This window comes from Lagenorhynchus albirostris, chromosome 11 (assembly GCF_949774975.1).
Source record: "Lagenorhynchus albirostris chromosome 11, mLagAlb1.1, whole genome shotgun sequence".
NCBI classification, from domain to species: domain Eukaryota; kingdom Metazoa; phylum Chordata; class Mammalia; order Artiodactyla; family Delphinidae; genus Lagenorhynchus; species Lagenorhynchus albirostris.
In genome coordinates, this window is record NC_083105.1 from 80,379,212 (window position 1) to 80,393,332 (window position 14,121).

The 14,121-nt window shown below is 40.5% G+C and overlaps 1 pseudogene; it reads right to left on the reverse strand.

The window, feature by feature from the left end:
• Window positions 1–1,648: 1,648 nt before the first annotated feature.
• Window positions 1,649–2,695, reverse strand: LOC132529023 (WD repeat-containing protein 82-like; annotated as a pseudogene).
• Window positions 2,696–14,121: the final 11,426 nt, after the last annotated feature.

Below are 14,121 nucleotides of genomic sequence, written 5' to 3' on the forward strand. Positions count from 1 at the left end.
AAGAAGCCTCAGACAAGCTGAAAATGCTCTGGTTCCAGCATCCTGTCCCCAAATGCTGGGAGCCAGACACAAAAGGCATGCAAAAGTGACTGTCACACACATACAGGCGCAGACAGAGCATCATTGGGCAAAAAGGGAGCTAATACTGCAGAGAAGACCCCAAAGTGTGGCTTGAGGAACACAAGGGAGTCATTCCAAGACCTTCACTTAGCTGCCTTGGGGACAGCAAACACTCAAAAGCTTTGCTTTTGTTCAGTCTCCCAAAGGGAAAAAGGTAATAAGGAAGACTAACACTTGTGGCAAACACTATTAGCAAGGATGCAGTCTTTCTCCTGGGGCAGAGAACTCTATCTCCTTCAGCTGAACTCTGATACTTAAAAAAATATATACACACACACACACACACACATGCATACATACATGTATGTATGTATGCACACACATGTATATATGTATGCACATACACGATATATTTAAATGAAGGTGTACACACACTGTGCTAAAATATAAACAACAGAAATCCCAAGTCATATATAAAAAGGCTAAATATAACATATAACACAAGCCTAGAGCCAGCCCTTGGTTGGGAGCTGGGGAAGGGATGGTATTATCTGGTGACTATGTACACAACTTGTGGTGGACAGGGAAGGCACCAGTATAGACTCACTCCACAATACTGGCCTACAGGAAAGCGTGATGTAGGTCATATACCAAAATAGTTGTCCACCTTGCTTTTGTGTACAACCAAACTTGGCAGGCACCCAGAGGACTGTGGGTTTGTTTTGATGACAGGGCATGACATCAAGCTGCTGTTAAACCTCCCAGCCCTAGGAACTCACCTGCTACCCTTCCTCCCTCCCTTTCAGACTCTTGGCCCTTTTTCCAACCCAACACCCAGAGCCTGAGGCACACCCAGATCACCCACCCTCACATGACTAACTTGCAAGCCTTCCTGGAAAGCAAGGTCCTTCTGTTATCTGTCCCTTTCTGATCCTAAGATATATGGAGACATTTCTGTAAATGTTTGGCACCTAAGTAACATGATGGTTGTGGATAATGCCACAATGACACAGGGAGACCCAGTAACAAGACATGCAGGGTGAGGGAAAGGGGCACTGAGCTGCCCTAGCATCTCAAAACCAGAACTGCGGCTTCCTATGCATTTATGTGGGTGGGAGAAGGGATGTGCAGAATTAACTTCATCGACTCCTCAGCAGCAAATACATTCAAAATTGAAGGTGTCTTGAGGGCCCCACTATACCCTAGTCACTCCTCTGGAGGAGCTCGGTGCAGTGACAGCTGGAAAATCTGAGTCCCGATTGAATCTGCCACATCAAGAGTCCTTTTTTTTTTTTTTTTTTTTTGCGGTATGCGGGCCTCTCACTGCTGTGGCCTCTCCCGTTGCGGAGCACAGGCTCCGGACGCACAGGCTCAGTGGCCATGGCTCACGGGCCCAGCCGCTCCACGGCATGTGGGATCTTCCCGGACCGGGGCACGAACCTGTGTCCCCTGCATCGGCAGGCAGACTCTCAACCACTGCACCACCAGGGAAGCCCCAAGAGTCCTTTTGAAGAAGCTTGGCAAAGTAATTTTTTCTTTTGAGCAAATGTGCAGCACATCCTTGGGAAGGCCATGTGGAAGGATGCTCTCCAGCCCAGTCAAATGATCCAATCTCACTATTATCTTAGTTCCCTCTGAGTTTTTTTCCTACCGGCCACCCTTGCTGTACAGAAAACAGCCAAGCACCATGCAGGTCAGTCATCGATGGTGGGCAACCAGAAGGCCATGTTGGAACAAGCACTGGCAAAAGTCATGAACTTGGGGTTGACCTGCAAACAGGTGATGGGGCCTGTGTGTTTGCCATCCAACACAGCTACTTTTATACCACTGTCTCCATTCCAGACATGGATCTTGCCATCCTCTGTACCAATCATAATAAACTGCGAGTCTGGAGTAAATGAGGCCTTCAGTGTGATGGCTTTGCTGCTGGCATAACCCCCAAACGTATGCATCACCACTCGCTTGACTGCATCGATCAGATGGATGAAGCTGCCGTTGGTGGAGATGAGGATGAGTTTGCCATCATTGCTGAACTTAACTCCTGTCCACTCGCAAGTCCGATCATACTGCGTCTTAAATGTCGCAATGGCCCCTTATGGAAAGAGCGAAGATCATAAAGTTTGACCATTTCAGAATTGACACCTGCAGTAAAAATTAATCCTTCTGGATCAAAAGAACAAACTGGCTTGCCCTGTAGATGCCTAAGACCCTGGCAGTTAGGAGACTGGAGATCCCAGAGCCGAATGGTCTTATGAAGAGACCCAGAAATGAAAGTGTCATCCACAGGTGACATGGACAAGGCCACCACCCTTTTGCTATGTCCAGGAAAGTACCTGATGTATTTGTTGTCATGCAAGGACAGGTAACTGATAGTATCGTCTGTTTTGTTAGGGCTGTAAACAACTGTGTTTGCTGCATGAGAGTATCTGATGAGGTCCATGCCATATTTCTTACTGTACAGGGTTCTCTTTCATTTGCCCTCCTGGCAGTCACAGAGCACGATGGAGTCGTCGTCGCTCCTCGAGATGACCGTCTCGCTGTTGGGGCTGAAGTCGAAGCGGTTAATCTTGTCCGAGTTCTCGCGGAACACCTTGGTGACATGGAAGTTCCGCAGCACGCTGTCGCTCAGCTTCATGGCGGCGAATGCTGGAGATGGTGGCGGCTAAAATGGATTTTTATAATTTAATCTTTGTTCTATGACCTTTCTATTTTTTAAAATTAATATTTATTTATTTATGGCTGCACTTGGTCTTAGTTGCAGTGTGCGGGATCTTCATTGCAGTATGTGGGATCTTTCACTGCGGGGTGCAGGGTTCTTCGTTGGGGAGCATGGGCTTCTCTCTAGTTGTGGCACGCGGGCTCTCTAGTTGTGGCTTGTGTGCTCAGTAGTTGTGGTGTGTGGGCTTAGTTGCTCTGCGGCATGTGGGAATCTTAGTTCCCCGACCAGGGATCGAACCTGCGTCCCCTGCATTGGAAAGCAGATTCTTAACCACTGGGGGAAGTCCCTATTCTATGACCTTTCTAAAGCCATTTACTAGTTGTAGAAATTATTTTGTAGGTTCCTTAGGATTTTCTGTATGCCCAATGATGTCTGAAAATAACATCAGTTTTGTTTCTTCTTTTCCAGTCTACATGCCTGATTTCTCTTATTCTTCTATTACAATTTTAGAATTACATTTCAAAAAATAATGAGTGATGATGGAAGTGGACATCCTGATCTTAGGGGTAAAGAATTAACTTTACGATTATGTGTAATGTTAGTTGTACAGTTTTTGTACTTGTCCTTCATTAGATTGAGGAGTTTCTTTTCTTTTTTTTTTTTTTTTTTTTTTTTTTGTGATACGCGGGCCCCTCACTGTTGTGGCCTCTCCCGTTGCGGAGCACAGGCTCCGGACGCGCAGGCTCAGCGGCCATGGCTCACGGACCCAGCCGCTCCGCGGCATGTGGGATCTTCCCAGACCGGGGCACGAACCCATGTCCCCTGCATCGGTAGGCGGACTCCCAACCGCTGCGCCACCAGGGAAGCCCGAGGAGCTTCTTTTTAACACTTGTTTGCTGAGAGCTTTTTTCATGAGTAGCTGCTGAACTCACTAGCTAATTTTTCTGCAACTATTGAAATGATGATTTTACTCCTTTATTTTGTTAATATGGTGAACTCCACTGATTGATTTTCAGAGATTCAACCAATCTTGCATTTGTGGGATAAACGCCACTAGGACCTGATATGTTATTCCTTTTATATATTACTGGATTTACTTGTGAATTAGTTTGTTAAGAAATTTTGTGTCTAAATGTAAAATAGATAGCTAGTGGGAAGCAGCCGCATAGCACAGGGAGATCAGCTCGGTGCTTTGTGACCACCTAGAGGGGTGGGATAGGGAGGGTGGGAGAGGCAAGAGGGAGGAGATATGGGGATATATGTATATGTACAGCTGATTCACTTTGTTATACAGCAGAAACCAACACACCATTGTAAAACAATTATACTCCAATAAAGATGTTAAAAAAAAAGGAAAGAAATTTTGTGTCTATATTAAGAAAGTATATTGTCCTGTAATTTTCTTCCTTCACCTTTTTGGTAATATATTCTTAAGTTGTAATAAGATTTTACTAGCAGATTTATTCCCTCAGCAGATGTCCTCTGGAGGATCAATGGTCAGAATTAGATCCTATGTTCACACCATATCAACTAGTGACAAAGGGATGGTTTCCTAAGCTTGATTTAGACTATTAAGGATACACTTCTGAGAGATGGGCTGCTACAAAAGCTATGTGGAGAGGGTGACTCACCAATCAAAATCACAAGTTGTTTTGGAGAGGGAAAAGGAACAGCTCTTACAATACATCCACAAAAGATATTATTACTATCATCCCCTTTGACAGAAAGGGAAAAAATAGTTTAAGACGTTAAATAGCCAAAGTACACAGCCAGCAAGTAGAAGACCCAAAATTATGGAATAATGAAAACAGTGTGACTACAGGTGCCAAGAAACTTGTTATAACCTAGTCACATCATGAAGTAACTCTGGGACCTGTAACTATTCAGCAAAACTCTCAGGAGCTGTCTCCCATCTCAAAATTAAGCTCTAAAATAAGTTCTATGAATCACAAATTTCACTCTCAAAGACAGATTTCCACGGCACACGTCCCCAAATTTTATTGAATTGATTAATGAACCATTTGTGACCTGAAATATCAGGAACTAAATGTCACTATCAATTCTGTTGGAAAATAAAGCAACTAGAATGTTGGTTTTGTGTAAGAAACTTGGAACAAGAAGAACTGAAGTTTGGAAACTGAGTTTACATGATATTCCATCTTCATTTTCTTTTTTAAAGATCTTATGATTTACATAGTTTTAAATTTTCTACTATCTTGTAATTAAATACATGTAAAGAATTAAAGCAACAAAAGACTTAAAGTTATGAAGGAGACATGATGGTAGTGAAAAAACTTAAGCATCACATAGTTTGAATCTTGCTTCTGCCTCTTCCTAAAAGTGTAAGGACAAGTCACTTAACTTACTGACTCTCAGATTCTTCATTAGAAGAGGCGTGAGAAAGTCTGGTGAAGGTTAGAAAAGCTATCTCTCAAAGTTATATGAAAATGATGAGATAATATATGTAAAATTAATAGCAAAATATATGTACATAGAAGGTGCTCAATAATTGTCCCTCTTCCAATATTACTTATGAATGATGATTATAAATGTGCTTCCTTCTGAAGTGGATATTCCTAAGCTAGTCTGGATAACTTAGAATGTGTGAGGCTTTGATTACTGTATATTTTGATGAAAACTGAGACTCCTCTCCAAGCCTTAAATTAATCCAGACATAAGAGAGGGGTTAAGGGAGGGAGCTGTAGCAATAGGAATTGCATCTTTATGATTTTCTATGGTGTGCCTTCCTCCCAGTCCCTTCTGATCCAGGTACTTGAGAACTTCTTCCTTAATGAGGTTTTTCATCTTCTACACAGCTATAATTTTACTCGCAGGAAGATTTACATAGATGTGAAAGAAAAATTCTACCTGAAAGCTTAAGGTCCCAGGTAATAGAGCAAACCTTAACCCTACACGTGGTAACTGAATTTAGGAATTTGGGAAGGCTTATTAATACCCTCCCTAATTCTTCTTCATCCACTGATTTATGCTTGAATTCTCTGTTTCATTCTTAATAACTCTTTTTTTTTTTTTTTTTTTTTTTTTTTTGCGGTACGCAGGCCTCTCACTGTCGTGGCCTCTCCCGTTGTGGAGCACAGGCTCCGGATGCGCAGGCTCAGCGGCTATGGCTCACGGGTCCAGCCGCTCCGCGTCATGTGGGATCTTCCCGGACCGGGGCATGAACCTGTGTCCCCTGCATCGGCAGGCCGACTCTCAACCACGGCTCCACCAGGGAAGCCCTCTGTTTCATTCTTAATAACTCTTAAATTACATATGTAAAATCTCTGCAGTAACAGTTGAAGAGGTTAACCAGAATTTTGCAATTACCCATGAAACGAGGGTCTACAAGTAGATTTTAAAGAGGGTTAAAGGAAAGCTTTAGAACACTGAAGGGGTAGAGTGTGGGAACCAAAGACAAATTTCATCAGGAGTTTTGTCCAGGACTAATCCTTATATGTAACCCATCACAGCAGTTTACACGTTTTCTATTCCTCTGGTAGCCAGTAGTTGAATTGGATTCTTTGCTTCTTTGTTCAAGAGAATAGCTACCAACTAATACACGTTCCTAGCTCATCTTTTATTACTCTCCTATAGAAACCAAGGTGACTTCCTTGCTAGTCTCAAAATATGCTTTATACTTTCTTACTTCTACATGATTGCTCAGAGTATGTCCTACCCAGAAAGCCCTCACTATCCACTGAAATCTTGCTCATTGGTCAGTGCCATTTTCAAATACTCCCTTCTTTGTTCATCTCTCTGTGTCACTAAACATATGTTACCTAGGATGGCAGATATTTTGTTAACAGCTCTATTAAATCATAAGGTACTTTATCTCAGAGAGTAACAATTAGCTATCTCTGTAGTACCCTCCACGACAACTTTCACATTATAGGCACTTCATTTTTAATCTATTTGTTTAGTTTTTATTCTATTTGTAAAATAAATATAGAATAAATTTGTAGCATAAATTAACAAATGGACTAATTCTGTGCCTTGAAAAATCACTGACCTGAAAAAACTGAAAATTTCCTAAATCCCTTCTAGTACCATCACCAAATGGTATGTATATGATTTGGGGGGAATAGCTCACTTTTGACATTTTGTGTTTGAGTTGTTGCTGTTATTATATTTTAGAGATATCATGGAAAATAATAAATGAAGGACAGTATTCTAGATAGGAAACAAGAAGTCTGAACATTGGGCACTAAAATATAGGATGGCCAGTAATTTATTTCATTAACTTTCTCAGAGAGCTAAATTGCTAATCTTGGTTACTTGCTATGACTGATGTTTGTTGGTTTTATTGTAGCAACTTTTCCATCTGTTGATGGCCAGTAGTTAAATTGGATTCTTCTTTCTTTGCCAAAAGAGTGGATGACTTAATAAAAGTGTGGTGTTTCTATATAAAATTAATAATATCTCCTTTTTTTTTGGTATGTCATTTGCTCCAACCAAGAAGACTCATAGTTAATGTTGCCTGTCCTTCACTGAAAATTAATTCAAAAAAGATCCACCCTAAATGGAAGAGCCACTCTGTCAAAAGACGAGAGATGACCATGGATCAGAGGACTTTTTGTAGTTCAATGGTTTTGAGGTTAATAAAAAGACATGTTATTCCTGAGTCCTGTCGAAGTCAAAAGACATTGCCAATGCACTTAATTGGACAGTCTGATAAAATAATTATGAACAAAATATCACTGGGAGACTATCAATTTTTTAAAAAAATTTAATACAAATACGTGGTAATTTTCAATTTTCACTCCCTTTGGAGCATATATATCCTGACACTTTAAAATTTCAAGTGACTTAGGCTTTGCATATAAAAAAATAGATTCCTTTCTGTTATGTCTCTGATGTCGTTATTTCTCACCCACAGAACCTAGAGTTCGATGATTTTCAGGAGCTAGGAATAAAATAATTGTTAAAGATTCTACCAAGGTCCAAAATTGTTCTTGAATTAAAGGGATGCTAAGCCTAACTAAAGTGAAGGAGAATTTCCATCCAATAAATTTCAGAAGTGTAGGGCTTCTAATTTACCCCTCTGCAATTGACAGTTCTTTGAGACTGTGTGAACCCCCAAAAAGAAGGCTGGAAAAAGCCAAATTAAAGGACAGACATCTTAGGTCACTCCAAGAATCCGAAATGAAACTGCCTTCTGCAGCTCCACCCAACAAATAGAGATTTTCCAGTTACAAAATTTCCATCAAAATCCTAACCTACACATTTTGTATTTCAGTTCTTCCTCTTGTACAGGCTTAGATTTCCCTCAGATCTGTGATTCTGTCTTTATTTCAGAAACTCAGGGTTCCTTACTTTCTGAAGACTGATTTAATGATTTACGAATGATCTTCTTTTGCCAGGGTGTCAACAAATTGTCCAAGACTGTGTTCCTGAAATAGCTGAAATCATTTTCAGGCCAAACTCCATAGACATTACATTTTATTATCCTAGAAAGAACCGCAAGACATTAGTCATTGCTAGTTGCATTCCTATGTTATGAAAGACTTTTATTACTTCTGTTTCTATATTTACAAGAGCGCCCCAGTTTTCCCAACATTATTTAGAATAACAAATCAACATGCTCCTATACTATCATCCATTCTGTACCCAAAAGACTCTGATTAGTAAGGTAGATATTTCAGAAGTGCCTAGTTCTGAGTCAGCTGAGGCTTCATGCATTCACTACCTTGCGCTTGTGGTCGTGGCCAGGACAAAATATTTTAGTTCCTTAATCTCAGAGGCTTGTGACTCTGGGAATCCACCAGCAATGACCCTCGGCTCAATCTTCTATAAGTAATCATTCTTGTGAACAATCTCCTTCCATTTCATTATAGTCTTCTTGGAAGGTCCTCAAAATTACAGTAAAGCCTGTAGTGAAAAACATATATACCACTTTACTCATCTGAAATGAAGACTCAGTAAAAGTATATGCACTTTTCTGCTCTGCCTTTTCATACTTGCATTTATACTGTGATCATTTTTATTATCCTTATACTTTTAAAATATGAGTTGAGTAGTATGTAATATTTTAAAACATGGCTATAGAACAATTAAACATTTCTATTTAGTATTATAGGGCTTAAATATTTTTTAACATAGAATTACACTATGTATCTTCTTTTTGTAAAAAAATTGGGGTATAGTTGCTTTACAATGTTGTGTTAGTTTCTGCTGTACAACAAAGTGAATCAGCTATAAGTATACATATATCCCCTCCCTCTTGGACCTCCCTCCTACCCAACCACATCCCACCCATCTAGGTTACCACATAGCACCGAGCTGAGCTCCCTGTGCTATACAGCATGTTCCCACTAGCTATTTGTTTTACACATGGTAGTGTATATATGTCAATCCCAATCTCCCAATTCTTCCCCCCTTCTCCCACCCCGTGTGTCCTCATGTCTGTCCTCTATGTCTGCATCTCTATTCCTGCCCTGCAAATAGGTTCATCTGTGCCATTTTTCTAGATTCCACATACATAGACAGATGAATGGATAAAGAAGATGTGGTACATATATACAATGGAATATTACTCAGCCATAAAAAGGAACAAAATTGAATCATTTGTAGAGATGTGGATGGACCTAGAATCTGTCATGCAGAGTGAAGTAAGTCAGAAAGAGAAAAACAAATATCGTATATTAACACATATATGTGAAATGTGTATCTTTTTTTTTTTTTTTAACATCTTTATTGGAGTATAATTGCTTTACAATGGTATGTTAGCTTCAGCTTCACAACAAAATGAATCAGTTATATACATACATATATTCCCATATCTCTTCCCGCTTGCGTCTCCCTCCCTCCCACCCTCCCTATCCCACCCCTCCAGGCGGTCACAAAGCACCGAGCTGATCTCCCTGTGCTATGCGGCTGCTTCCCACTAGCTATTTACCTTACGTTTGGTAGTGTATATATGTCCATGCCTCTTTATCGCTTTGTCACCGTTTACCCTTCCCCCTCCCCATAACCTCAAGTCCATTCTCTAGTAAGTCTGTGTCTTTATTCCTGTTTCACCCCTAGGTTTTTCATGACATTTTTTTTTAAAATTCCATATATATGTGTTAGCATACGGTATTTGTCTCTCTCTTTCTGACTTACTTCACTCTGTGTGTATCTTATTTTTAATGATTTTTTGGTTGTTTGTTTTTGACCTTATCTTGGGTGTGTATATCAAAGTGATAACAGAGGTTCTTTAATTTTCACTTTATCTCATCTCATATTTATCCTGAGGCTCTTTGGGAGTAGAATTGAAATAAAATAGAAGCAGGAGCTTAGCAGGTTTTCTAAGCAGCAGTTTATTGGTTCTATAGCATAAAAGAAGAGAAAGGTTGTAGGTGTTGATTTACAGGGTTGGCTCGCTTGGCACTGGCTGAGCAGAGTGCCTCTGGGCTATAAGACAGGCCTGAGCATATATGGCACATATGGCTTCATGGAGACAGTTGAGAGAATAGTAGGCACTCCTCACTTTTATAGGCACTCACACTTTTAGTGCAGTAGTTCCATAGGTACTTACACTCTTAGTGTAGTAGTTCAGTAGGCACTCACACTTTTAGTGACTTAAAACCTTGTATCCTACAATTGGCTGTCATTGTGACATGAGAGGTGAAACCCAGTTAGACACTTGGTCTTAGCTTTGGCCCCCTGGCCCGGGGTGGAGTGGCTTTTCTACCTTGTTGGCCTGTGAGGTCACCCCACTCCCATTCAGTACTTCTCTGAAGCTTCTGTTTATTGAGTTGGTTATTAATTAGTGCTACAAGTGAATTCTTGCTGTGCCATCTGATTATACCTGTGGCACCCTGGGTCACTTCCCCTGGATCACCTCTGATTTCAGCCATAATTGTGATGAGCGTTCAGCACAACCTAGATTCACCTTCACTGACAGCATCCCACTCCTAAGTGCACTATGTGCCTTTTTACTTTCTGCTCCAGGGTTTTCTTTAACTCTGCAGGAGCCTATAAGATGAGCTTGGTCCATGCACAAGCTCAGTCCAGAAATTCAGAGTAGTTAATACTCATCAACAAATATGGAATGTGAGCTGGTATGTAAGGATTACAACCTCCCATTCTTTATACCATTAAGTGACGATTCTAGTAAATATTTTGAATGCATCTCTTGACATCTCCTTACCTACAGTAGTGACTTTGATAATGCTCTCATATTTTCTCCTCCTTCCTTGTCTCACTCTCCCCATTACTTCACTCTTGTATCCTGGGATTGTATCTTAAATGAAATATCCTTGTCCAAGTCTTTGTCTCAGCCTCTGCTTTCAGGGAGCCCAAAGTAAGAGAGTTGGCATAGAAGTGGTCCTTAAAAGACAATTCTCAGAATTGGATTATAGAAATGGTTCACTCACCAGTGAGAAGCAATTATAGATGGCATTGCTGATGATAAGTGGAGAGGTGATAACCCCTAGGATGGTTCTAACTGCGGGCAAGTTATAGCATTACCAGTACTAAGATGCTCACCTGTGTTGGATTCAGAGGAGGTACAGATATGAGTAGAAGGAAGGGTATATAGCAGTGGTTGGCCTGATGTAAGCTGTTCGCTAAATCTGATCCACTGCCTAATTTTGTTCATAAAGGGTTATTGAACACAGTCATGTGCATTTATTTACATGTTGTCTGTGGCTGTTTTTATGCTATGTTTACTAGTTGCAACAGAGACCATATGTCTAACAAAGCCTAAAATATTTACTCTCTGACTTCTTACAAAAAAAGTTGGCTGATTTCTAGTGTACAGCATGGGTTAATCTCAGCTAGACTGGATTGCATGCTATTGATTGCATGCCTATCTCTAGAGCTGCCTGAAGAGTAGTACTGATCCTTGACCAAAGCCACAGAATCTACTAATTGAGATGAATTGTACTTTGCAAACATGAGCCTGTGAGTTGTTTGAGGACAGGATATAATTACTTGTTAGCATTGTATAATAATAATATTTGGATTTACCAATTATGACTTTGCAGCTGATTTTAGTAGAACATGGTGGGGGGGGTTTTCAATATTTGAGGCTGGTCACGTGGCTGGAATGTGGTTACATAAATAACTTACTAAATAAGATCCCGTGAGCATAAGCTAGTGCCATAAATGTCAGGAGTGGGATGACTGAAAAGATCTTTGACTAACCTTTATCTTGGACTTCTCAGTCTTCTGAACTGTGAAAATAAATTTCTGTTGTTTAAGCCACTCAGTGTGGTACTTTGTTCTAGCAGCCTGAGCAGACTAATACAGATGGGAAAAGAGATGAAAATGAACTTTTTGTGTCTGAAATGGTTACTAAGTCATCCTTGGTTTGAAGTGGTAAAGACATTGTGCTCTGTGATGGGGGAAAACTTATCAATGGTACTTAAGGATGATAGATATGGAGCCTAGGAAAATAGGAGGATGGACTAAAAGGGATGTATAGATTGACAGCAAAGTGTCAAAGAGTTTTGTTAGTCATTTCATTGCTAGTGAAGAGACACCAGAAATTAAGTTTATTTTTGCACTTTGGTCAGAAAGTGAAGCTCCAACCAAGGGAATCTGAGTGACTATGATATTTAAGAGGAAAGCTACTCCTGTTTGACTTCTAGTTACAAAAAGCATGGTTTACATGGGACATGTTGTAGGACAAGAGAACATGGGGACCAGAGGATATACAGTTAAGAAACTGAATCACTATATTAATGGGTATAAGCAGTTCCCTGGGGAGTCATTGTTAATCTGTTACTGAGAATTATTTACCACCCTATCAGCTGGGGTGGATTCCCCAGCTCTGGATACTGCTGAATGGAAAATATGTTTTGGTTAATACCAGAACTACAATTAGCAGCCATTTTTGCAGAGATGAAAATCTCACAGGAGGGACAAACATTCAACCTGTTGTATTGGACTAAAAGAGGAGCATGTCATACCTGTAAGGAAGAGTCAAGCTACCCCACCCCATCTGGCTAAACTTGGTCACATAGCAGCAAATGATTTACTACTGAATGCATAAGAGAGTCCCATGCCTTTACCTTTCAAATTCCATCCCATATAAATGAGAAAGGGCAAGGAATCAGGCACTATCAAGACTACTATTGCTTCCAGAAATATGGGTCAGATAGTGTAATTACTTAGAGACAAAGACAGTTAATTTAAAATAAATGATAGCTGGAAGGTAAAATAATTGCAGCCACTAAGTTTTGGAGTATTTTGTCATGCAGTAATATGCAGCACTTATATAATGAATACAATATCCTATGGTGGATTAAAATGTGGGGTTTTTGGCAGGCTTCAGTAAGAGACTCACAGTTTTTACCTTTAGGGATCTGGAAGAAGGTTATGTTTTCTCTGGCAGAGAATTCCCCATCATTTGAGAAGCAGGTCCTTGTGTTGTACTGGACCCTAGAAAAGACCAAGTTTCATGTCATAGGGCACCAAGCAAGTTACCATAAACCCAAGATGTCCATCATGACCTGGATAGTATCAGACACATGAGGTTACAAGACTGGATGGGCACAGCAGCAATGCATTGTACATATCTGAGATTGGGCCTGGATAGGTCCAGGAGGCACCAGTAAATTCTTTGGATTGGTAACCTAGCCTCTCATGACACCCACATTTATTGTAGAAATGCTTCTTCCTCAACTCATAGTATACCTCACAGAAGGTTTCCTAAGGCCAACTGGTAGAAATGGGAGAAACTGGGAACTAGTTCACAGATGGGTTTATAAACATATTCTAGCTTTAATTGGAATGCTTCAGAAATTTAGCCCCACTCAGAGATGTCCTGAAAGATAGTGGTGGGGTCATACACCAAATGGGAAAATCTTTGAGTGGTACACTTGGCAACCCCTTTGTGTAGCTCATGGTAAGGATGCAAATGTCATGCTGACCAGTGGCCAGTAGCTTGGAAGGAGCAAGATCCAGGACAAGGAGATCTGAGGAAGCAGCATGAAGATAGATTTTTTGGGGGGAATGGACACTTTGTGTGAGGACTTTGTATTAACATTAGTGCCCACAGAATCCACTACAGAGAAGGCAATCAACAGTTAGGCTGAATAATACAGTAGACTTCAGCTAGTTTCTATGCTCAGGCTCCTCTTCATTGCACAGAGGATCCATTAAGGTAGCTATGGTTGCAGTGATGGGGGTTATGCATGGGTAAAGCACAGGATCCCTCTAATTAAGACTGATTTAGCTATTGCCATGGCTGAACGTTCAATATGCCAGTGAAGAGGCCAACACTGGGCTCCTAATATGATGCAACCAACCATCTACTTGAAAGCAAATTGGTTATATCAGATCCCTTCTACCCTAAAAAGTGCACTGATTTATCTCTAACAAAATTATCTAGCCTGGATTTGGATTTGCCTTATCTACCCATAATACCTTGGCCGGCACCACCATTTGAGAGCTTATAGAATAAGTCATCTATC